Source organism: Octodon degus, unplaced genomic scaffold (assembly GCF_000260255.1).
Source record: "Octodon degus isolate 3935 unplaced genomic scaffold, OctDeg1.0 scaffold00072, whole genome shotgun sequence".
Lineage (NCBI taxonomy): Eukaryota > Metazoa > Chordata > Mammalia > Rodentia > Octodontidae > Octodon > Octodon degus.
Genome location: NW_004524648.1, coordinates 5,917,259 through 5,942,616, shown reverse-complemented (window position 1 = coordinate 5,942,616; position 25,358 = coordinate 5,917,259). Strand labels below are relative to the sequence as shown.

Here is a 25,358-nt window from a genome sequence, read left to right as displayed (position 1 = left end):
ACCAAAGAACCATGCCTGTCAGAGAGAAGATACTTGTAGTTAAAGAAGGCAGAACTTCACTTCCTTTCTTATGAGATAACATTTTAACAAGAATAATTTTGGTCAGTGTGTGCTATGTGGGCATTCTTTTCATGTTAATCACGTGTGTGTGTGTGTGTGAAGACTCATTCTTTTATTTTAAATTTTTAAAAAATCTTTTATTTATTTATTTATTTATTTGGTACAGGGTCTTGCTATGCAACTTGGACTCATAATGATCCTTCCGTCTCAGCCTCTTCAGTGCTGGGGTTACAGGCATGCACCACCATGCCTGGTATCAGTGTCCAGCATGTCAAACCTGAGGTTCCTCAGCTGGCACGGCATGCAGTACCATGGATTGAACCCAGGACCTTGCACTTACCAAGCAGGCACTTAGACTGGTAAGCTATCTCTCCAGCCCCAAGAAACTTTCATTTCAATCCCTTTAAACAATAAAGGGATTTTTGTTAGCTGATGTATTCAACATCTATTTATTGAATCCATGGGACAAGCAATTGGAAAGTTTGGAAGCGATTATTAGCTTCAGGCAAAGCCTGATCCAGTGGCTTGAGCAGTCTCGCCGATGACTTGATTTGTCTGTCTTCCTGCAGAGCTTCTCACATGCCCCATCTCAAGCTCCTTGTGGTCATTACTTTCTTACCTCCCCATACCCAGCAGCTTGTCCACCTCACATCACACTGGCATATGGAAGAATTGCTGTCACCAAGGAGTTTCCCAGAATCACTCTGTGTGATTACATGCCTGTCCCCAACCAGTCTAGGAGGCGGTGATGGGATGTGCTGATTGGCCTAAGCCAGTGAACACCCATTCCTCGGGGTGGGAATAAGGCCAAACCCATGTTAACCACTTATAAGAGACATAAATTCCTCAAAAAGGACTAGGGATGCCACGGGAGAGGAGGTGTTAACGGAGGCTAGAACAGCAGGCAGCAGAGCCATCACCACAGTCTGTCACTATTCTAGCAACATAGCTGGCACCTCAGAGTGGTCGACAGCAGCGGGCAGCCAGACTGATCAGGTTAGCATCCTGGCTCCGTGAATGTTGCATAAACTACATAACCTTGGGCAAGTCAACTTCTCTGTGCTGAAGTTTCTTCAGTGTAATGGGCAGATGCTGCTGCTGTCTGCTTCATAGGTTAGGGATGAAGATTACATAAACTAGCACTTAAAACCATGGCTGGTACCGAGCAAGCCCTTCTAAGTGCCATAAGTAAGTGTGTGCAGAATTACGGATCCTGTGCACACAGCAGAGGGCCCGTTAGATGTTGGCTGAGTGAGTGGTGTGCTGAGGATGGAGCAAGCCACCCCCCTATGGAGCCTTTCCCCCAGCCACTCCATATCACGGGGCTGGTGCTCCTGTCCCAGGGACATTGTTTTGGAGCTCTCTCCCAGAGGAAGCTGGCAGCTGGGCAGAAATGAATATCCGAACCACCCCCCATCACACATACCCTATGTCTAAACATGATTAACACAGCAAGCCAAGAATGCGCCATCTGAGCAGCAGTTTTTGTTATACACTGACAAGATACCCACAGAGGTGGGTTCTCGGGGCCCATCAAAGAGCTCCTGGAATAAGTGACTTACATGTTCCATGATCATCCGCATGACGATTTAGGGCTGGTTTAGCCCAGCCTGTGACTTTTCACGCTTCTCAAGCTGTATAAAAATGAACTGTAATCAGGCTGATCTATAGATAGACAGTTCCTGTTTCTAAGCATGCTGAATGAGGGTGGGTGTGTTAATACATTTGCATAAAGCTGATGCATGTAGAAGGCTATGGGTTTTCAGTAGGATTTTGTTTTTGTCTTTGGAATTCTCTCCTCAAGGTTGGATAGTTTATAGAACCCTAGTGGAGCTCAAAAAAAGGTGAAAAGAAGAGATAAAAATAGAGGAGAATTGCAGCACTTCCAGATGAAAAGAAAGGAGGACAACTACAAGACAAAGTTTATCAGTGCTCTGTCTGTAATGAAAGAAAGGACTGGTTTAAAACAAATCAAAATAACTCTGGTCAACAGGTGGCTGTGAGGGACAGAGTCAGGGGTGGGTGCTCTGTCTTTTCTGTCTGCCTCCTCCCAGCCCTTTTCCTGTATATACATAAGGGGGAAATATAATAGTCTGTTTTCTATGTACAGGGATATTTAGACATGCAAATGAGCACAGCTTGTTAATGAGCTGAGGGTGATTACACCGCAGGGAGCTGCCAGCCCGGGTAGAACAATAGGTGAAAGGACACCAGGTGTCTGCAAAGGGGGAGAGGGAGCCCGCGCCTCCCCGCCCAGCCTCAGCACCCAGACCTCTCTGCAGAAAGCAGAACGGAGGCCAGGTTTTTCCTTCTGTTTGTTTCAACCCCAGATTCTGAATCTGGGAGTGAGTTAAGATAAGAAACAGGCAGTCAAAGAAGACTTGGGCCTTATTAGGAGCCTGCCTCTGAGCCTTCTGAGCTTCAGCAGGGCCAGGAAGGGCGGAAGGAGCTTCCTCAGGAGGACCACCTGACCGGTGCCACAGAACTGGGGAAGAAGCAGAGCCCTCGGGTTACTCTGTGTCTCTTGGGGCAGTATTTGGCTATGAGACAGTGATTAGGTAATCTGCACCATTCTCACAAGTCAGGCTTTTACAATGGGAAGCCAGAAATAAAGGAGTCTTTGGACTTCTAGGGAGGGGCTCAGTGTTACTGGACTGAATGTGGTCTTCGTAGCTACACACAACTTTTGCTGGGCCAGAGCTACCAGGCCTGTTGTATCCATGAACCCTGGATGATGAGATACCAAACGCATAGTCCATTTTTTTCTACCAATAAGGTAAAACACTCAGCCATTATATATTACTTTTGTAACCATTTGAGAGTTACCTAGTAGAGGACATGACTTGCTGGGGATTTTGTTTTTATTTATTTACGTGTGTGTGTGTGTGTGTGTGTGTGTGTGTGTGTGTGTATGGCCAGCTCAGCCCACCCTGGGGGTGGGGCTGGAGCTGCAGGTGGTGCCAGGGGTCAAATGGCTGTCCCTGTATGCTTGCCTAAGCTTGCCTAAGCAGGTGCCTTAGACCATTGAGCTATCTCACCAGCCCCTAGAGGATGTGATTACAGAAGAATCTTAAATAAAATTTCTGTTGCTCAGGCAGATGTGCAGGCTCAGGTCCAGGGGAATAGTGCAAACCCAGCCAGCTCAAGCAGAATTTGTAATACAGTTTCAGTGCTCATCTCTTTTTCGGTGGTGGCGGGGAGGGGATATATCACCAGGAATCAAACTTAGGACCTGTCGCTGAGCTATCTCCCCGGCCCTGTAATGCAGTTTGTGAACTGTGGTTTTTTTGTTTGTTTGTTTGTTTGTTTTTTGAGACAAGGTCTTACTATATAATTCAGCCCTTGAGCTAGTTCTCTGTATAGTCAAGCTGGCTAATAGCTTGCAAAATATCTGTCTTACCCTCCCTAAGGGCTAGGATTGCAATTACATCACACCTAGCTTGGCTGTGGTTCTGAAACAGTTCCAAGGGAGCAAGGTTCTGTCACCATCCGTGAGCCTCCTGGTCTTTGGAACACCCAGTTTCTTGCTTTTGTTGCTATTGTTGTTTTGCCTTTTCCAGATAGGGTTTCATGACACAAGTTCAGGCTAGCCTTGAACTCACTTTGTATCCCATGCTGGCCTCAAACTTTCAACAATCCTCTTGCCTCAGTCTCCTGAGTGCTGGGATTAGACATGCACCACCATGCTCGGCCATGAAATACCCAGGGCTTTTTGTTTTTTTTTTTAAAGCATGCACTTTTCCCTACAGTGAGCTATCTTTCTGCTTGAACTTATATAAACTCTTATGAAAGGCTTGAAACTGTCTCAAAACAACCTATTTATTAAGTCCCCTCAAATTTCCCACATCTGTCATTGACTGGATCACTCCCGAATCAGGACATGTCCTTAACCTTCTATTAAGGGCATTCGACTTCATACCCTGTCACTCCAGCACCACTCAATCCTGCCTATAAATATGGATGCTATGCTAACAAGACGTATTGCTAATTTAATGACAGTGGAGTGGAGGCTTGTGTGAGGGGCACATACACAGAGAATGGGATTGAAAAAATGAGAGCAATAATTAGAGTTTAATAAATGGTAATTTGCTCCTTGCTGCTGCATGTGTCGGGGGTTGGGGACGAATGAAATAAGAGTGTGTCCCTTCCAGAAATTGGAATGTAGATAGCACGTTTGCCATGACAGCTTTATCTCGATTCTCAAATTGTTCAGGATTAAAGTTAATTCTGGGCCAGGAATGTTGTTCAGCAGCCCAGCACCTGCTTGGTGAGCACAAGGTGCTGAGTTCAATTCCCAGTATAAATAAAGAAATAAAGTTAATTCTAATTTACCTAGAGATAGTCTTCCCAAAAAATAACCTTCTGTGGAACAGCCGAGGAGACAATTAGGTAAGAAGCATTTGTCACTGGAACCAATTTGTGTGTGTGTGTGTGTGTGTGTGTGTGTTAGTGGGAATCAAACTCACAATGTTGTATTTGTCAGGCAGGCCTTGTGCCCCTGAACTCTATCCTTGGCCTTGGGACCAGATTTGCTTTTGTTTTGTTTTTATTTTAGGGAAGGGTCTACAGTGTGTTCAGAGTCTTACTACTAGATCAGACTCATAGTGATCTACCTGTTTACAGCCTTTCAAGAGCTGGGATTATAAGCGTGTACCACCAGGCCCAGTCTCAATTGGCGTCTCAGCACACCCCAGGAGATTGAGCACCCCCCCCCCCCCCCCCCCGCCACAATTTAATCCGCTGAGCTGTTTGGCCAGCCTTCGGAACCAGATCTGAACAAGAGTTATAGAATGAAGAGATCAGAGTTCCAGAGACAAAATGAAGTAAAATTAAAACAAGTATCTGTATTATTCAAGGGAGAAAAGTCATTTTTGCTTGGATGAGTGCTCAGATGATCTGAATTGTTGTTTCCAGCCTTTGTTTTGGTCTGGTGCTGAAGACTTGGTCAATAGATTCAGGGGCAAAGAAAAGATAAGAATATGTGGAAAGAGAACACAGGAAGGTTGGGCAAGCCTGAGGCCCTCTGGCTGTGGGGTGACGAAAGGCAGGTTCAGCTAAGAGCTGGAGTTAGGGCAGTGAGATCTTGGAGCCTGAGTAGGAAGTAAGGAAAGCTGAAAACCAAGGCACAGCTGTGAATGCGGGATAGACACCAGAATTGGTGAGGGAAGGCGGGAAACTGGAAAAGCAAACAGAACAGAATCAAGAGCTATCCCAAACCTGGTCACACATTCAATGCAGATTCTTGGACTTCACTAGCAGACCAAGAGAAATAGAATTTTCCTTGGGCAGCAGGGCACGCTGCTGTGCAAATGGAAGATACGTGGTTGCTATGTGGGCCCTTGAAGTTCTATCTTTTCAAAGGAATCTACTCTACTTGAATGCCTAAACAATCCTCATTTAAGATTCATTCATTGCCTATTGTCTGTTCATGTTTCAAACACAAATTTCCATTGGAAGGCAATGAAATTGTTTCTAAGCTTGTGACAGAAATTTAGGAACAACTAGTTGGATTTAAAATTTTACAGATTATTGATACTCCTTTCCTTAAATTTCATTCCCTTCACCCTGACTTATGGGTTGGACTTAGTGCCTTGCTTTTGACAAAATATGTGAGATCTGACAATGTGTGACTCCTAAGAGTCATAAAAGTCTTTGCAAAAAAAAAAAAGTCTTTCCAGATCTTCCTACTTTTCTTTTTTGGATTGTTCACCACAGGACTCTCTATACCATGCAGTAAGGAACCAAGGCCTCCTGCCTGCAATGATGTGAATGCACCATCTTGGAAGCAGATCCTCCGGCCCCAGCTACATCTTCAGATGACTTCCATGTATGGCTACAACTTCCTGAAAGATTGTGAACCAGAACCACCTGTCTAAGCTGCTCCTAACTCCTAGCCCTTCCTTACATGCAGAAACTATGTTAGCTAATAAATGCTGTTGGAAGCTCCTGAATTGTGAGGTCATTTGTCATGCAACAATAACTGAACATGTATATGAGGCAGGTTGCACATATCTTGACCTATTTAAGCTTCATAACATTCCCAAGAGATACTTGTACTATTAACTCCATTTTCTAGAGTAGGAAATTAAAGAACACAACATGCAGTACACACTCTTAGTCCCCCATCCTAGGTAGATTCATTTTTGACCTAGTTACTGCCAACATGGGCTGCTATTAACTCACAGCTGATCCTTTCCAGATAACTACCCCGGGGTGAATGGGAGTGGTCCTTTCTTAGCAAGGTACACATTGTTTCCCCCACCTCAGTATTAAAACCCTCATGAAGGCAGGGCGGACCTATCATGAGGAGGTGTAGTTCTCTATAGAGCAATTCACCCAACAGGGCTCCATGTGGTGTTGGACAAAGGCCAAATTCTAGCAGGGATTGCATCCTCACCTTCCTAACCCATCTTCTCCCAAGAGCACTCCTTCTGTAAGTCAAGAACACTGGAATCTTGGCTTTGGCTCTGCTTTTAAGGAATCCAAATGCTAACTTCAGATCTTAAATGTCTCCCAAAGGCTGGTATGTTGAAGACTTAGTCCTCTGGCAGGAGTTATTGAGAAATAAATGAAAACTGTAAGGGATGGAGCTTTATGGCAAGTCTCAGATCACCGGGGACTGCCCTTGAAAGAGACTGAAAGACTCCACCCCTTCCTCCTCTGCTCTCTTTTTTCTTCCCAGCTAACATGAAATGGACATCTTGCTCTACCACGTGTGCCCCTCCATGACAGGTACTTTATCACAGGCCCAAAAGCAACAAGGCCAACCAACCATGGACTGAGACTCCAAAACTTGGAGCTAAAATAAATCTTTTCTCTTTATAGACTGAATATCTGAGGTATTTGTGATAGCTACGGAAAGCTGACTTAACACATTAACCTAAATTAGACATGAAGTGACTTACCCAAAATCATACAGCCTGAGTAGTGTGACTTTGGAGTCCATGCTCCTAACAATGCCTCTAATAAAGCAACTAATATACATAGGTTCCAAATTCTTGACTCTCTTTCTGGCAGGAGACAAGTGGTATTTAATTCAGTTTGACATTTTGGAAGAGTTAGCTTGTTCACACATACCCCGCAAGTAGCACCACATAAAAGCCAGTCAGTTTCCCACCCTCACCCTTATCCCTTACCTCACATCCTTGCCAGTCTGATCCAGAGCTTTGTCATTTGCATTAGTCTTGGCTCTCTCTTTCGAAGAGAATTGTATTTTCCCTTCCCATGGCAAGTGGAACTATTACCCGTAAAAAGTTATGTCCACACTCTAACCCTTGGTATGTTTGAAAGTGATGTTTTTTGGAAATAGTCTTCATAGATATCATTAAGGTGAGGGTCTCAAGGTGAGATCATTAGGCTGGACCCTAAGCCTAAGGACTAGTATCCTTATAAGAGAAAGAAGAGAGTGATTGGAGACAAAGATATGGGGAAAAGTCAGAAGCAGAGATAAGGCTGCTCCTGCAAGCCAAGGAACACTAGGGCTTGCTGCAGTCACAGGAGCTGGGAAGGAGGCCCAACAAGGATTGCCCCACAGAGCATCCAGAAGGGACAAATGGCCCCAACACCATCCAGAACTATGGATTAGTTTTATTGCTTTAAGCTCTCTTATTTGTGATGATTTGTTATGGCAGTCACAGGAAAAGAAGACACCACCTCCCATCAGAGGCCCTTCATTGCCTTGGTCTCAAACTCAGTTAGCGGAGACTAGAAAGCCATCTAGTTTGCTAGCTGGGTCCAGCTGCACTCTTATGATGTTCCATTTCATAGGTAAAATGGGGTTATGATCATCCTTATTTTTTAAACAGTTGAGAAAACAGACCTGGTTTAAGTCATTTGTCCAAAATCCCTCAGTTGTATGCTATACTGGTCTAGACTGTGAATCTCTAGAGTCCAGATCCTGAACTTTTTAGTACACAAGAAGAGATCGGCAGAATGGAAGGCTACTGGCAATGTCTCCCTGATCACTGTCTGCCAGTCTTCATTTAAACATGTAGATACTTGCAGATGTAGAGTGTGGGTTAGCAAGGAGATATCTTTAATAGCATATATCTATAAAATGCTGCCTTTGATAGCATGTTCATGATATCTCCCATAAGCCCACTGCAAAATCTAAACAACATTTTACTGACCCCTTCAGATTCTTAATGATGCTATAGATGCAATCCTCATGATGTATAAATCTACTAGGATAAATACTTATAAAGTTATTAGGATAAAAGCTATTAGGATAAATAAAACAACATTGCTACCTTGGCATATGTTTGCTTGTACAATCTAAGCACACATTTACTTGAATACACAAAACCAGACACATCAACAAAAAGCAGAAGACAAATGATGTGCACACATGAACTGGATGTGTGCTTGTCTCGAGGCCATCTTTCAAGCACAGCTAGCTTTTCCACCTTACGATCTTGGGGCCTTTGCCTTGCTTCTCAATTAGAAGGCATGTGTCCATGGACTGATGCCACTCTGTCCACAAATATCACAGGAAAGGTATTTCTGAAAATGAGCTCCCCAACCTGCCTGCCTGGGTCAGTTCATAAGGAGAGCTTCACTTGGCTCCTGAGCATTTCCTCTTGTTACAGAAAAGTGTTTAGGGCCTGGGGCACTGGAAGGTGTTGGAGAAGGGGAGGGACATAGGGACATTTGTTAGTCACATTTTTGAAGCATGAATTTTTAAGTCCCTATCCAGGGAAGCATGAACCCAGGGCCTGAATTTAATTCATCTTCAGTGTAACAGCTCTTTGATCTGTGCTGTACTTGTTCGTTGTATAAGAGAGAACATTTAAGAAGAAATTGAACCATTTGTGACGATGCCCAAAAGCCATAGAACTCAATGAAAGCGCAACAAGAAAGAGCTTGCACCTGCTGTCTTGTTCACTATGATATCCTCAGTGCCTGCTGAGGGTGTCTTGAATACAGGGTATGTTGTAAATAAGTAGAGAAGGAAGAGAGGAAAAAGGAAAGACAAGAAAGAGAATCAGAGTTCTAAATAGTCTAAGCCCTAGGAATTCAGGTTCAAGTCTTGGTTCCACTCCTTACTAATGATGTGACTTTGGGGAAATTTCTTCATTTATCTGAATCTCTTTTTTCTCATTTTCAGCTGAAGACAACAATATCTTCCTATCATAGAACTATTACAAATCTTACATAATTAATATAAAACTGTCTAGAACATTGCCACATGGAATAGGTGCTCCAATCCATATAATACATCTATGTTTGCTGAATGAATGGATGGATGAATTGATGAATGGATGAGTGAATGAATGAATGAATGAATGAATGAATGAATGAATGAATGAAAAATATGGTAATTTCTGTGTGGATAGATAGCCCAAGAGTTTAGGGGCAATGAGGAGGATGGATGGGGACCAGACGATCACTTCCCGAGGTTTTCAATGAAGCACTGCCTGTCTCCTTATTTATGTGCCAGATTTTCATCATTTGTCGTCCACACTTAGGAGATTAAGTCCCTGGGAAGTGCAGCCAGTAACATACCAGCCAGCCAGATGACAGATACAGATAACAGCAGCCAGGGTTGTAATTCCCATCCCATTGACAGGCCTTCAACGAACAGAGGAAGAATGGAGCAGCTGAAAGCTTCCATTCAAAGTCAGTGACAATAAGTTACAAGCAACTGTGTGCAGGAAGGGCAGGGAGACAGAGGCGGAGGGGGGTGGGCAGTCAGCCCCCTGCTCTTTGTGCCGGTGGAGAATGGAGGGCCGGCAGACCACGCACCAAGAACCTACTTAGATTTTAGAGAAACGACCAAAGTTTTCCAGTTTATTAAACACAGGTGGAAGCGGTTATTTTCCCTGTTTTGTACACAATTCCTTCAAAATTGTATAAATTGAATATAGAATGGTTCAGCTGCTGTGAAAAACAGTTCTTCAAAAGGTTAAATACAGAAATCTATGATCCAGTACTTTCATTACTAAGAATATACCCAAAGAATTGAAAGTTGATACTCAAACCTGTCCAGGTATGGTTGTGGCAGCACCATTTGGTAACCAAATGGAGGAAACACCTGACCCCAAATTTCTATCAAAGGGTGAGTTTCTGTCGACAAAGAATAAACAGATTGCAGTACAGTAATACTCTTTGGACTACCATTCAGCCTTAAAAAGGAAAAACATACATGCTTCAGGGCGGATGAATCCTGTCTTAGTCACTTTCCTTGTTGTTAGACAAAATATTAATGCCCACAACTTAAAGGAGAAGAGTTACATTTTGGCTCACACTTTCAGAAGTTAGTCTTTTCATGGTCATCTTGCTCCAAGACAGGGACAGTGTGGTGGAAGGGGGCTGGCAGAGAAAAATGACTCACATCATGGTGGCCAGGAAGTAGAGAAAAGAGAGGAGGGCTGGGGAGATGGCACAGTAGAATAAGTGCCTCCCTGGCAAGCGCAAGGGCCTGAGTTCAATCCCTGGTTCTGCCAAAGATAGGAGAGAGAGAGAGAGAGAGAGAGAGAGAGAGAGAGAGAGAGAGAGAGAAAGAGAGAGAAAAGCCAGGGAGGGAGACATACTCTTTTAGGTCACCCGACTTCCTCCTGGTGACCTCACCTCTTCCAACTGGTCCCCACTTCCTAACAGATATCAGTTATGAACCCAGGCATCAGCCAATCCACCAAGGGTAGTGTCCCATGGTCTTGCAAATACATGAGATTAGGGAGTAGGGCATTTCAGACACAAACCCTACCAAGTGAGAAAAGCCAGACACAAAGATTACATGTTGTATGGTCTATTTATATGAAACTAGGTAAATCCGAAGACACACAGTGAAGACTGATGGGTGACAGGGGCTGGAAAGGGAGGATATAGGAGAGAAATTGCTTGATGAGTGAGGGGTTTTGTTTTGAAGTGATTTGGGGACTATAGAAGTGGTAATTGCACAGCATTATGCATGTGCTACGCATGCTACTAAGTTGTTCATTTTTTTAAAAATTTGATTTGAGCCTTTTATTCATTCATTTATTTATTTATTTATTTATTTGGTACAGAGTCTCGCTGTGCAGCTCCGACTCATAGTGATTCTCCTGTCTCAGCCTTCCCAGTGCTGGGATTACACGCATGCACCATCACACCTAATTTCAGTGGCCAGCACAGCATGCCCAGGGTTTAGGGCTGGCACGGCATGCGGTACCAAAGATCAAACCCAGGTCCTTGCACTTGCCAGGCAAGTACTTAGACCCCTGAACTATCTCCCCAGGCCTAAATTGTTCACTTTGAATTGTTGGGGTTTTTCTTTTAACTTTTTTAAAGGTGATTTTTACCCCAACTACTTTTAAATTTTTATTAACACATTCTATCAAATACATGTGCATGATAATAAAGAAAATTTCAAACCCATAGATATGTATAAATGTAAAACAATTCTCCTTTCTTACCTGATCCTTCAATTATCCCAATGGGCAGTTACTAGAACTTTATTTTTTTCCTTTTGGATACTTTGAGCCTATAAACATATTTATACTTTACAGATGTATAATAATAGCATATACAATTCCCATGGAGAATATTTCAATAATTCAATCGGAATTTTCAAGAATGGGCCCAGCACCACGCTTATATAAGTGTGCTGAGGGTTGGTGAAATGGGGCTAGGATGCCTGGCCTGGGGTTCCCTACTTGCTTGAGTGCTCAGGCCTCCTGCTTTTTGTCTGGTTGGCTTCCTGTGGTCTTCCAGAGGTGGGGACTCAGAAGCTCCCTGTCCCCCAGTTCTGCACTTCTAATACTCCTTTGCCCTCGTCAATTATTTCAGGCACATCCTGCCCCATCAGGTAGCCATCAGCTTATGGAGCTCTGACCACCATGGCCCAGGAGGCCTATCCTTATTTATAATGTATCTTAGTATAGTGTCCACAGGATACCACTACATAGCTCAGATTCGTAGTGATCCTCCTGTTTTCAGCCTCCCAAGCACTGGGATTACAGGTGTGCGCTACCACACCCAGTCTCAATCTCAGTTTTAGTGTGCCCTAGGGTCGGGGCCAGCACAACACACTGGGGATCAAACCCTGGTCCCTGCGCCTGCCTAAGAAGACACTTTAGTCCACTGAGTTATCTGACCAGCCCTGGGAGGCCTATACTTCTGAAATATCCCACCTGGTTGGTCCTAACATAATCCCAAAATTCAACATTTTGAATCTGGAGCTGTAGAACCAGATGGCATTTTCACCTTGACACAGTCATGAGAAGTCAATCCATGGAAGACTGGTTGACAAATTAGAATATCAATGTGTTTTTGAAATATCTACCAGCTGTTGATGCTCCACTGTGAGCCAGACACCAGGTTAGGCCTGTATGGTAATAGCTCCTTCTGGGTGGGTCTCAGTAAAACCCATCTTTCAAAAGAGGAAGGAAATGGAAGCTTAGAGTGATTAAAGAACTTGCTGGCTAACGAGTGTAGGAACCAGACTGACTTTAAGGTTCACACTCTTTCATCTACCCAGGAATCCCCCAAGATCCAAACCTGTCATTCAGGAAGACATTTGGTGGACAAGGTGCCTGGAAAAGAAATTATAATCTGAACATGGGCAAAGTATACAAAGCTCAGGCACAGAGCTTCTTACGGCATTGTCCACACTGTTAAGGTCACGCCAGCGTTGGCCCACAGCAGAATTCTCCTCTCTCGTGACCTGACTGTTGGCCTCTCCCCAGCAGAGGGAAGGTTCCTGTAGAGGCTGAGTAAACCCTGGCAGATTGTTTTGTTTTGTCTCTGGGCCATAAGGGTTACCAATCAGCACCATGAACAAGGAAGACAGACTGAAGTCCGTGGCCCCAGGCTCGAAGCCTCACTTCTCCTTTCTTAGCTGAGAGGCTTCAGACTTCAGACACATCGCTTCTGCCCCACCAGGTGTATGTGCCACTCCCCACCTGATGGTGTCCCCAAGGGTCCCCCTCCAACCTCCCACCAAGGCAAGTGGCATTTTCCCAGGCACGAAGCATGCTTCTCACAAAGTGTGCAATGAAATATATATTTCCCTAGTCCTGGGGATTGTCTCCTGTCATGTTTATGAGACTCGGGTAATTGTTAATTCTTTCCCTCCTGGCCCTCTGTTCCCTTTGCCCTCAATCCAAACAGGCATATGATCAGCTCCTGGCCCTGGACACAGGATAGATATAAAAAGGGCATTGTAGCTGAGACCAGGAACCCAGAGCTCCTTGGGTCGGATTTCTATCTCCCACCATCACTAATCGGGCTCAGGGTGTCACATGAGGGCCTGTGACCCTTCAGCCCAGATAGGCCCCTGTCTCACCACAGACTGGACGTGCTCCTGGGGACAAAGCAATTGCTTCTCCCAGACTCCCAACAGCCCCCTCATTCCGGGGAGCCTCATCTATCTATCTCCCTGAGAAGTTAGGGAGTACGTGAATTATTAAATCAGAATCTCTCTTACCCCAGGGATCACTGTTATTCCAGGAGCTCCTTATCCTTGGCTTATATTCTCCAGAGTGGGTCTCCTTCAGTGGAGGGGTTGAGCATTTACAACACACTAAGAGAATCATCCATGAATGATTTCTTTCCATCCTCTTAACAACTTGGGAGATGGGATTCTGCCCCCAATCTAAAGACCACAGCAACAGCTAGCAAGGACAGAGCAGTATGGAGCAGACATCGTTTTCCATGTTTATGGTTATGATTTTTTTTTTTTTTTTTTTTAGCACTGCAGTTCTACAGTGTAAGTCTCCATTTAAGGATATTCAGCGATGGTAAGTAATGGCCCAGGTCACACCACCAGCAAATACAGAGGCTGGGACTCAAGTCCTAACCACTCTGCTACCTTGCCTCCTGTTTGTCCCACGTCAGGCCTCACATGTACTTGCAGCAGCCCACAGCTGCCATTACGGATCAATAGGGTGTGAGCCAGATAAGGCCTGCTTGGCCACGTAGCTTTCCAAGGCGCTGAAGGACAGACCACGCTGATTGATTTCTCAGCTGAGTCTTTAAATGTCAGCATGTGCGTGACCACCTCAGACCTTGGGCACAGAAATAAAATGCACAGCAAAAGGACATTCTACCACAGGGGACGAGAGGGTGCAGGCCAGAAGATCAGCAGCCCTAAGGGCACACACTTGAGGGAAGGACTGGCCTCCTGGACTGTGGGAGGCCCCCTGAGGGCCATGGGGGATGGGAATGAGGTGGGAGCTATGCCCTTGACCTTGGGCTGCTGTGAAGCCATTTCTGGCATGACACCACAGGGAAGGGGTGTTAACCTGATTTAGCTCCTCTATCTGTATCGATTGGTCACCGTTTGGAACCACTTGTTTAGACCAGCTTAGCTGCAGAGCAGACCTCCTCACTCCCGCTTGTCCTCCCTCCAGCTCCCGCCTCTCTTCCAGACACCCCACTCCTACCCTCAGCTCCCCAGAAGAATCCAGGTACCCATTCACTCTTCTAGGAGTGGAGGACACACACACACACACACATACACACACACAGAGACAGTCTACACACACACACACACACACACAGACAGTCTACACACACACACACACACACACACACACACACACACAGTCTACTTCCTATTCACAAAGCCTGGAAGGAGACCAAAGGCATAAGGAGAGAAACAGAAACAGGCCTCAGGTGAATTTCATACGTGTCATGTACAATTAAGTGAGAAAATGAGGCCATGTGAGAGAGACTTGTGGGAAGCGCCAGGGGAAAAGGGAAGGAGCCCAGGAGGCCTTCTCCCAGGCAGTGACACTTTAGCAGTGAGGAAGAAAGAAAGCACTGTGGGACTGGAAGGAGGAGCTCTCCAGGTGGGGACATAGAGAGACAAAGGCCCTGTGACAGGAGCGGCTCGGATATTTACACAATGAGAGGGCTCGTACAGTAAGACACAGAGAAGGCTGGGTATCAGGTAGATGCCCAACCCCGCCATTTCTCCTTTACAAGCAGCCCAGGTTCACCAGCAGTACTGAGCACTGACCTACCTACTACTGCCCACGCTGACCACCTCCTACCCATGTTCCTGACATGGCTTTGGCCCATTGCCCATACATCCTGGGTAAAATATTTCAGAGAGAAGATTATTACCCTGCCGTGCCTTAGAAGAAGATCCAGTATGGAAAGCTAAGGAAGGATCCTGAGGCCTGGGGAGCAGGAGGGACTTCCTAGTCTTCAGGAAACATCATAAACCCCTACTTACCTCCTCCAGTCCAGCTCACACCCCATCACGGCTGGCCGTGCACTAATCCAAATCTTCCCTGACCCCACCTCTGGGCCTCTGTTCATCTGACATTGGCAATAACCCTGACCGCTTCAATTACGGAAATTCCTCTCATTTGCCTAACCTAAACGATTCCAACTCCATAAAGACTTTCTTAACTCTCTGTCACAAGTAACTGCTGCTTAGTTTTAGTTTGTTTTAACATTCCTCATTTGTTTGAGGATCTATTTGCACTTCCATTTCCTCTGGTCTTGTAGTTTCCTGAATATCTGTCTCTTCCTTTGTACTGCAAGATCTATGGAGAGCAAGAGACTAAATGTTGGTTCTGCCACGTTCTGGGTATGCTGTGAGCCTTTTAACAAGATACTTGGCCTTTCCAGATCTCAACTTCTTTTGATCCTTAAAGCCAGGATTTGATATCTGACATTTATTGGGAGATGATTCCGGGAGGTACCAGTAGGCAAGTGGAAGAGCAAGATAGGGAAAGGAAAGAACTCCAAATAGGGGTATTATTCAAAAGTTATCATATTGAGAAATTAGAGTTCAATCCTGCGGGGCCACTGTGAGAATACCATGTTCTAGCCTGGATCAACATGGCAGTCCCTTGGGAATTTTAAAATGATGGATGCCTGAATCCTCTCCACAGAGGATTGGATTTAATTGGACTGGGGTGTGGCTTAGACATCCAGATTTTTCTTACATTTCCCAAGTGGTCCACTGCACAGCCAAGTTTGAGATCACTGGGGTAGAATACAACTCAGAGCTGTCCTCCACGGCAAGAAGTGAAAGGTGAGGGCTTATCCACCACTCTCTGTCCTTCTTTAGCTGAGGCTGTTTCTAGCTTATTCTGTGAGAGGTCCCTTAATTAGGAAACCAACAAAACCAAACTTACAAATGAAAACCAAACTTACGGGTGTTTACAGTAAGCAGCCTCAATTATTATGAGAGGGTGAATATGGGGAGATTGTCTTCTATACCCTTCCTCTCTGAAACAGAGATCAGTCTTTGTTATGATTACAACAAGGTTGTTTTTTTGTTTTTTGTTTTTTGTTTTTTCACAGAACTGGAGATTGACCTCAGGCCCTTGTGCTTGCCAGGGTAGTGCTTATTCCACTGAGCCATCTCCCCGGCCCCACAATGAGGTTTTGTAATGATTAGCAAATATCCATGAGGTGCCTGGCACACAATGGGTACTCGTGAATGCTGTTACTATGGCCTTTGCTGTGGGTTATTGCTGGATTCCCCTCAGCATCCAGCCAGGGGCTTTGAACATAGTTGATGCTACTAAATACTGATCATTCTCTAATTCGGCAATCCAAGAGGGTGGAGTCAAGGAGCCTGCTGAGATACAGCACTCAATCCTGTTGTTCTTGAAACTCAGAAGCTGTATCTTCCCCTAGATGGTTTCATACTTTTAACCTCAGCTGCACATTGGAATCGCCTGAGGACTTAAAAAGAAAATACAACCGCCTGGCTCCCCCGCCCAGGGACTTCTGATTTAATTGGGCCGAGGTCTGGGCATCCCAGATTTGTAGCTCTGTCCCTGGAGACTTTAGTGTCACAGACTCAATGATTAACCAAGTGTGCAGGGTGGGGCAGAGGCTTAGGTCTCCCCTTTGTTCCATCCCGTCCTTCCCTCTGCAGCATCCCTCGGGAATGCAAGGAAGAAGCAAGCAGGAGGTGCAGGCAACAGAAGCCCTAGGGTTCCCACGCCACTTAGGCACCTCCTTGCTCCTTCTGACAGTTGTCCTCCTGCACATCCATTCTGCCAGCATGGCCATGGCATGCACACTGGCTCCCTCTGTGAACCCTCACTGTGTGCCCCACTGGGTGAGGTACAGGGCACAGGGATGCCCCAGCCCCCATCATGCCTGCTCCTGAGGAGACTCACACACCAGCACCCAAGCATCCAAGGGCCCTGATGGTGCTGTGTACTGTGGGCTCAGGAGGAAGTGAATGCCTTCAGGGGGTGGGAGGACAGTGGTAACAAGAAATTTTCTGGAAGAGCCTTACCAACACAAGAAACAAGCTCTCTCTCTCTTTCTCCCTCTCTCTGCCTTGTTCCCTTTCTTCCTCTTCCTCTTCTATAATTCTGTCTTACCATATTGCCTCCGGGGTGTTTGGATTTCTGAGCTCCAGCAATCTTCCTGGTTCAGCCTCCCAAGCAGCTGGGACTATAGGCATGTGCCACTATGCCCAGCTAATATCCATAGTCTATAATTAAGGAATTTAAGTTATTGGAAAGAAAACCATTTCAGACCCTTTTGGGGGAGAGTGGGTGTCAGGAATCGAACTCAGGGCCTTGTGCTTGCCAGGAAGGTACTGTGCCACTGAGCTACATCCCTGACCCCTGAGCCCTCCTGATGTTCAGCAGCCCTCCTGCAGAATGTTGGGCAGTCTACTGTGGTACCAATAGTTACTTATATGTATTGGGTACCTGCTGTGTCCCGAGACACTTCCAAGAGCTCATCAAATCCTCACAGCACTCCTGGGAGGCACACACAGGCAGACTTGCAATCTCCCTTTCACAAGAGAGGAGGCTGAGGTTTGGAGAGGTGACCTGACTTGCCAGGGTCACACAGAGTGAAGCCAGGACTGCAAGCCCAGCTGGCTGACTATTAAGCTCTCCCCTTAATCATTATACCATCAGCCTCCACTCCTCTGTCCGTTCTCAGTGGGCGAGGGAAGGATTACTATCATGCTCTTTATATCAGATCTGAGCAGTACAGATCAGCGGCGTCATAGTGCCACAGTGGGGGAGATACGGACTGCGAGGCCAGTCCCAGCCTGCCTGATCCTCGGTCCTTTGCCTCAGTCTGCCCCCATGGGCCAGTGTCCCTCCATGACCCCATCCTGCTTGGACGGGTTCTGGTTCCCTTAAGCATTCCCTTCCTCATTGAAAACCAGGCCCCAAAAGACAACCCTGCCAGCTATTTGTTGAGGCTCACCAGGTCTTGGTCACAGAGGGGGCCTCGTGTCTCACAGTCCACTGCAGGATGTCCCAGGGTTGCAGGGGGGCACTAAACACAGAACTGTCCTCCCAGCGCCTCAAGGCTGCTGTCTCTTGGCAGGCTTGAACCAAGGCCTGATGCTCCTCCTGGGATATCTTGCCATGCCCTTATTTCCATCATATTTTTAAACAGGGCTGTGGGGGCGCCAGGAAGCCACTGCTTCATGGGGTGAGCACAGCTTTGCCTATGAGTGTCTCCCAACATCTCCTTGGTGCCCAGTGGGGCAGATACAGCAGGAGTCTGTCCTCTCTCTCCTCCCAGACTCCAAGCCCTATCCCCTAGAAAAAGTCCAGGAGGTCTGCTCTGCACCCTGTCAGCCAAAGGGCTTGTAATGAACCAAATTATGCTGAATTAATTGGCTGTCAAGGAGGGGGTTGGGAGCAGCGCCAGCAGCCACCAAACGCAGGGAAAGGAAAGGCGGAGGCAGGACAGCCCACAACACAAAATGCTCCGCACAGCTTGTGTGAGAGAAAAACTCCTATTGTCAGCTTCTGCCAAAATAGCCAAGGCACCCACTCTTGCCTCAGACAGCGCCCTTCATTTGAAACTGGGCTCACAGCCGGCAGCTCTGAGCAGGGCTCCTCCAGGTGCAGCTGTCTCCGTTCACAGAAGCCACATAGCCTGGATGATGCAAATGAGCCTGTGCCTGCCCCCACATCCCCTGAGCTCCAGGGTCCACTTCCAAACGAATCAGGAGGCCCCTCTCTTGGCTGGACATTCTGCCTCCTTCCTTGCTGAGACAAGCAAGGACAGACCACCTGCACTGGGCATCATAGCCAGTACCGTGTCTGGGGAGGTTCCAGAGAAGAGGTGTGGTCATGGGCAGGTACAGCAGGAGGTCCATGCAGAGATGAAAGCAATGGCCGGAAAGACTGAGCCTGAGTCTTATCCTAGCTATTGCCACAAATAACCTGTGTGACCCTGGGTAAGTTGTTCCCTACTCTAGGACACAGTGTCCTCAACTGAGGAGTGACAGTATTAGTCTCTCCGTGGGTCTCAGACTCTAAGAAGAGGTAGGGACCTTGAAGGCAGTGCTTAGGATTCACTGCAGAGGGGAAAAATCATTCCTGTGCTCCATGTACTATTATTTTGGGTTTTTACTTTTATTTATTTTTTTTGTTGTTTTGTTTTGTTTTGCTTTGTTTCATAGGTCTTTTTTTTCCCCATAATTTTATTGAGAAACAAATAGCAATGAGACAGTTTCAAACCAAATTGGTAGGACAGCTTCAATAATTAACACATTACATACATTCTTCCTAGTGGTTAATTGCTGTACAAGATGCGGACATGATATTCTATTTATAAACACTATTAGAACAAATCACTCTATTCATTAAGAGAATGTAACATATATCTATCCTAACCATTTTGAATACACAGATACAAAATGGACATTCATCTGTATCCCCCTTTTTTGTTTAGTTCCATTATTTGAATATTACAGGTATGTTAACTCAGCAAAATATTCCAAAAAAGTCCAGTAGCCCATAATAGTATTGGGTCTTCCATTTCACTAGCAATGTCAGAAATTGTTGACCTGAGTCTCCTATAGCTCAACATAACAGCATGGTTTTACTTCTTATACTTCGTTTTTATACTTTTCTGCTGGATGGTTAAAACCAAGGTAAAGCAGGACCTATGCAACAAGAGTTGTAGCTTTTGGGTCTGATAAGGTCAGTGAAATCCCCTCAGGATTTATCCTGAGATCCTGTACCTCAGATTGTAGATCCTTATTTTTAGGCAGTGTTTCACTATGCTGCTCAGGTTGGCTGTAAACTTACTCTATAGCCCAGGCTGGCCTCAAACTCACAGCAGTAGGCTGCCTCAGCCTTCTGAGTGCTGGGATCACAGCTATGCACCACAACTCCTGCCTTCATGTACAATTATTTTTCAAATGAATGTAGAATCAATAGTTATTAATAAAATATAAATGTTTATTCTATTTATTTTGTGTGTTGTTGTTTTCTGAGACAGGGTCTCATGTAATTCGGGCTGGCCTTGAACTTATTGTGTAGCCCAGACTAGCTTTAAACTTGGGCAATTCTCCTGGCTCAGCCTCCTGAGTGCTGGGGTTATAAGCATGGGACATCACACCTGGCTAATCATTGTTTTTCAGTGATACTTCATTATTTTTCTTATTGTGCTAAAATATACATAACAAATTTGCCCATCGTAATCACTTTAAGTGTACAGTTCAGTGGCACTATGTAAAGGTAACATTGGTGCCCAACCATCATGACTATCCATTTCTAGAACTCTCCTTCCCATCATGGTGCCTGGGATGGAACCCAGGGCCTCTCACATGGTAGGGAAGTGCTCTACCACTGAGCTACATCACCAGCCCTCTCCAGAACTTTTTCATAGTCACAGACTGCAGCTCTTTACTCATTTAGCACTAACTTCCCGCTCCTCTCTCCAGTCTTTGGTAACCAGTAGCCATCAAAAGACTCCAAAAGCTCAACAGCTCTTGGGGGGAGTGGGGCTCTGTGGGGAAAATTAATATTGAGGAATCCTGCTTCCAAAAAAGGCAAAGCACCCTTAACCAAGGTAGGGTAACCCCCTTCCTGAGCTGATAATTGATGATTCTCTGTATTTTTTTTAATGTCAGAAGGAAAAAAATAACTTGTGACTTGTGTTTTCCTGGGGTAAGGATGGATTAACTTTTCCCTTTCTGTACAGAACAGAAACGCGGCAGTGCAATATATCGAAAGAGCAGAGAAATGTGAGTAGTAATCTCTGAGAGACTGGAAAGGTTCCCTTGTGGGAAGGTTTGGGGAGCTAAAAAGTGTGTAGATTTTGATAGTTACATGGATACATACCTATGCAAAAACTCAGTGAGCTGTTTGCTTCCAATTTGTATAGTTTGCTATCTGCAAATTATATCCTCAATAACAACTTTTTTTTTTTAAAGCAGTGAGCCATTCAGTTCAAAAGGCTACAAATACCACCATCACAGACAGGGAAGGGGCATGGCTTTCCCAGGCTAGGTTTTGTGTAACTCTGTGCCTTGGTAGCACAAGCAGAGTGGAATCTGTTCCATCCTGAAATAACGCCAGGTAATGGACCAATGGTTTATTCAGTTGTTAAAGAAAAATATGTGGAGTCCCTCCTATAAGCCAGGCCCTGTGAAATGCCCTGGGGACAGAGAGGAGGAAGGGCTCCCACCTCATGGAGCTCCGTTAGCCACCACATCTCCCTCACCCACCTACAACGTGCGGGCACCACCAGTCTGTCCACCTCACCCAAACGGCTTCTGCTGCAATGTAAGCTCATTTCCTCTTGCTACTTTCTCAGCAGACAGCAGCTTAAAGACCCTCTGAGGGTGCATTGTGAAGCTCTAGCCAGATGATCATTAGCAGGAAGTAATCCTTTCTGTCAGGCCAAACAGTCTCAATTCCTTTATAAACCCATCCATCTTCAAACACTGACTAACGTTGGCTTAGCAGGAACAAGGTGGTATTTAGCTGGTTGTGTCTTTTTGACTCAGAACTTATTAGCAATAAATGCCTGCTATATTCATCTTTTTACTGGTTATATTTACAGATATTTCTCATCCAGTGACCCACTTGTTTAACAACTATTTGGACTTACAACCCAGGCGTGCTGTTCAAACTTGCCATCTGCTATTCAGACTTACTTTTTTTCATACTGTTCTATACATCTTGTTTACTATAATGCTTCAATGTCTTTTTTGTACAGTATACCTTGTTTACACAGTACCGTAATTTCTGCTGATTGTACTGTACAATATTATAGTTTTATGTTATATGTTACAGTACTGCATGTAAGAGTTACGCAAACAACTCTTGCCATTTCTTTGTTCAGAATATAGTAATGTTCATGTTATATACAACTTATCAGTGAGGGCCAATTTACTCAATAACCTAGCTCCATGACTGGAATTCAGTCACCAAGGAATATCTGTCTATTGTCACATATGTGCATAGCAGTCCCTGCTACACAGTAGATACACAATGCAACTCACTGAATGGATGGAGGACCTTATAAATGGATCAGGGAGGGGATAGAAAAGCAACAAACTTGGAGTAGTTAAAGGTCAAGCTGAGGCTTACACAGCAATGACTAGACTGGGGGTGACACCTGTCCCCAGACTTAGACCTACCACCCTTACATTGCCAGGCAGCAGCCACACCATAAAACTTTTTCTTTCCCTTTAAAGAGGTGGGTTTGATTTACATCAGCCATCAGGCAGCAAAAATATGGGCCTTCAAACTTTTATTGCTTTTTTATTATTCTTAGTGACGCATTGAAATAGCGTCCAAAACATTAGCAATTACTTTGAAGGTGCATGTTTCAAAGGTTTGGGGATGGAGTGTTCTCCAATTTGATAAGTCAGGGTGTTTTCTGCCAGGCAGGCCCAGGGCCATCAGTGGGACTTGGAGCTGATTCAAAAGCAGAATTGATCTTTCAAGCCTCATTTTCATTTCCATCAGCACCCTATCAGACACCTTATCCCTGAGCCAGTTCCCTTCCATGTATAATTTATACACTTGATTTTAATAGATTAATCTCTGCCTCATTCACTGAAGGATAAAACAGGCAGAGCTCCCTTCCTTGTTTTCCACTGGGAAAATGATCGTGTATATTTCCATAGATTTCATTTTGTTTCCACCTAGTGAATTATTCTTACAAAGGTGAATTCCAAACTTGCTCTCATATTTATTTATTTTTAGGAATGGGTGAATAGAGGGCACATGTCGTGGTGATGTGGGTTTGTGCTGGAAGTCAGCTTGTTCTAGGCATAACAGAGATGAGGCAGACCTATCACCTCCTGATGCTTAGGAGTGGCCATCCATGCTGGGAATGAAACAGGAATGGGAGGAAATTGTTTATGCTTCCCCTGGTCCCAGCATGAGCACCCCTGACCTCTGACCCAAGTACAGTTCCCCATCCTGAATTCTCAGGGCCTCCTCATCAAAACCTGAGCAGGTCCCTTAAAAGAACACCAGAACATCAGAGAAAATGTAGACATTCTTTGTTACACCCACCAAATCCCCATAATGCCAATATTTATTGTTCCTCCCATTCTTGATGTTTCTGCCCATCACCATTTAGAAGATGTGGCCCAATTCTGGAATCCCAACTTCAAGAACTACCTTGGCAGCGACCAAGATCTGACCTCCACCCTCAGAATTGAAGCTCATCTCCGGGGACCTGGGCATTAGGGGTTCTAGCTCTGAGTTAAGCCACAGCCTTCCCTTTGGAAATTCTTCCTGGAAGCTCAGGGTAGCCAACTGTATTGTCCACACTGGCTGCAACAAGACTTCGCATGCCTTGTGCCCTCATATTATAACACTGATGATTTTCTCATCAAGACATTCATCTAGGAAGTCTTGAGAGACTGTAGTAGAAGTCATGTTTTTGCTTCCACCTGGTTCTTGCAGAACTCATATTCCTGGAAGCCATGCTGTAAGGAAATCCACAGCCCAGGAAGAGGCCATGTGTGGGTATAGGTGTTTGGACAAAGAGCCCTAGGCCACAGCCAGCGTCAGTGTCCATCATGTGAGAAAGAAAGCCTGGGAATGACTCCCATTCCAGAAAACTTTTTTTTTTACACAAAAGTAATTTATTAACAGAAAACAATTTGAGCCTTGTTCACAGATGGCAACCATGGTGACCTCCCTTTCTGCGGGTGCTGTTGGAGGGGATGGGAGTGACATCCTCAATCCTCCTGATCGTCATTCCCGAGCAAGTGAACATTCTGAGGGCTGCCTGTGCACCTGGTCCAGAGGTCTCAGTCCTGTTTCCTCCTGTGGCCTGGGGTTTGATATGCAGGGCAGTGATGCCCAACTCCTTGCACCTCTGGGCCACAACCTGGGCAGCCAACATGGCAGCGTATGGGGAGGATTCATCTCAATCAGCCTTCACCTTCATCCCACCAGTCACACGACAGACAGTTTCCTTGCCAGAAAGATCAGTGACATGGATGAAAGTATCATTGAAGGATGCAAAGATGTGACAGACACCAAATACATTCTCTCCTTCAGCCAACTGAGGCCCGAGGCTAATGAACTGTTCTTCCTTCTTTTCCTTCCCATTGCGAGGTGCCATTCTGCTGGTCGTCTCCCAGAAAACTTTTTTTTTTTGGAACTGGGGATTGAACTCAGGCCCTTGTGCTTGGCAGGGAAGCGCTTATTCTACTGAGCCATCTCCCCAGCCCAATTTCTTTTCTTTTTTTTCTTTTTTTTGTGGAACCGGGAAATGAACTTGGGCCCTTGCACTTGCCAGGGAAGCTCTTATTCCACTGAGCCATCTCCAGGACCCTCGTCTCCCAGAAAACTTCTGATTGCAACTTCCCAAGAGATCCGAAACAAGAGCCACCTCCTCCACCTCACTTAACTTACAGAACCACGAGAGCTAAGAACACACTGATGATTGTCAGTGTCATGATTTGATGACACTCATTTCAGATGATGATAGATATCTGAAACAGCCATGACTAGCAGTACAAGGGGAGACACAAGTGAGCCTCTGGCGGCCTTTCCCTTCTCTAGCTTAAGACATCCCACGTGTACGTAAAACCACAAATGGGTACTGGCAACTTCAGGTTATCCCTCACTCCTTCAGCAGACACCTGGAAAGGAGGAAATAATGGGGTCAAAAGACACAGTATTCATCACATGCTTGCTATATGCCAAGCCATTGTCTTCTAACATGTTACACAGCTGCAGAAACTTAGGTCTAGAGAACTTGGGTGATGTGGCCAAAGCCACACTGCTGAGGTGTTTGCTGTTAGTGAAGAGTGGTCTGAATAAGTAATTGAAGGGCAGAGACTCATTTGGAGGGCAGAGGCACTCAGTAGACATCACTGAGTGCACTAAAGAACAGATGAGAAGGGCTGGCCTAATAGCTCATCAGATTAAGGCACCTGCAAGCCGGTGCAGGGACTAGGGGTTCAATCCCCAGGCCTGCTGTGCCAGTCCCTCCCCTGGGGTGCAATAAGATGGCCATTGAGACTGAGTGTGGTGGTGCGCGCCTGTAATCCCAGCTCTTGGGAGGCTGTAAAAAGGTGGATCATTATGAGTCCAATCTAGTAGTGAGACCCTGAACACCCTGTAGACCCTTCCCTAAAATACAAAAAAAAA

The 25,358-nt window shown here is 45.4% G+C and overlaps 1 pseudogene; it reads right to left on the bottom strand.

The window, feature by feature from the left end:
* Positions 1–23,868: 23,868 nt before the first annotated feature.
* On the bottom strand, positions 23,869–24,324 carry LOC101578269 (annotated as a pseudogene).
* Positions 24,325–25,358: the final 1,034 nt, after the last annotated feature.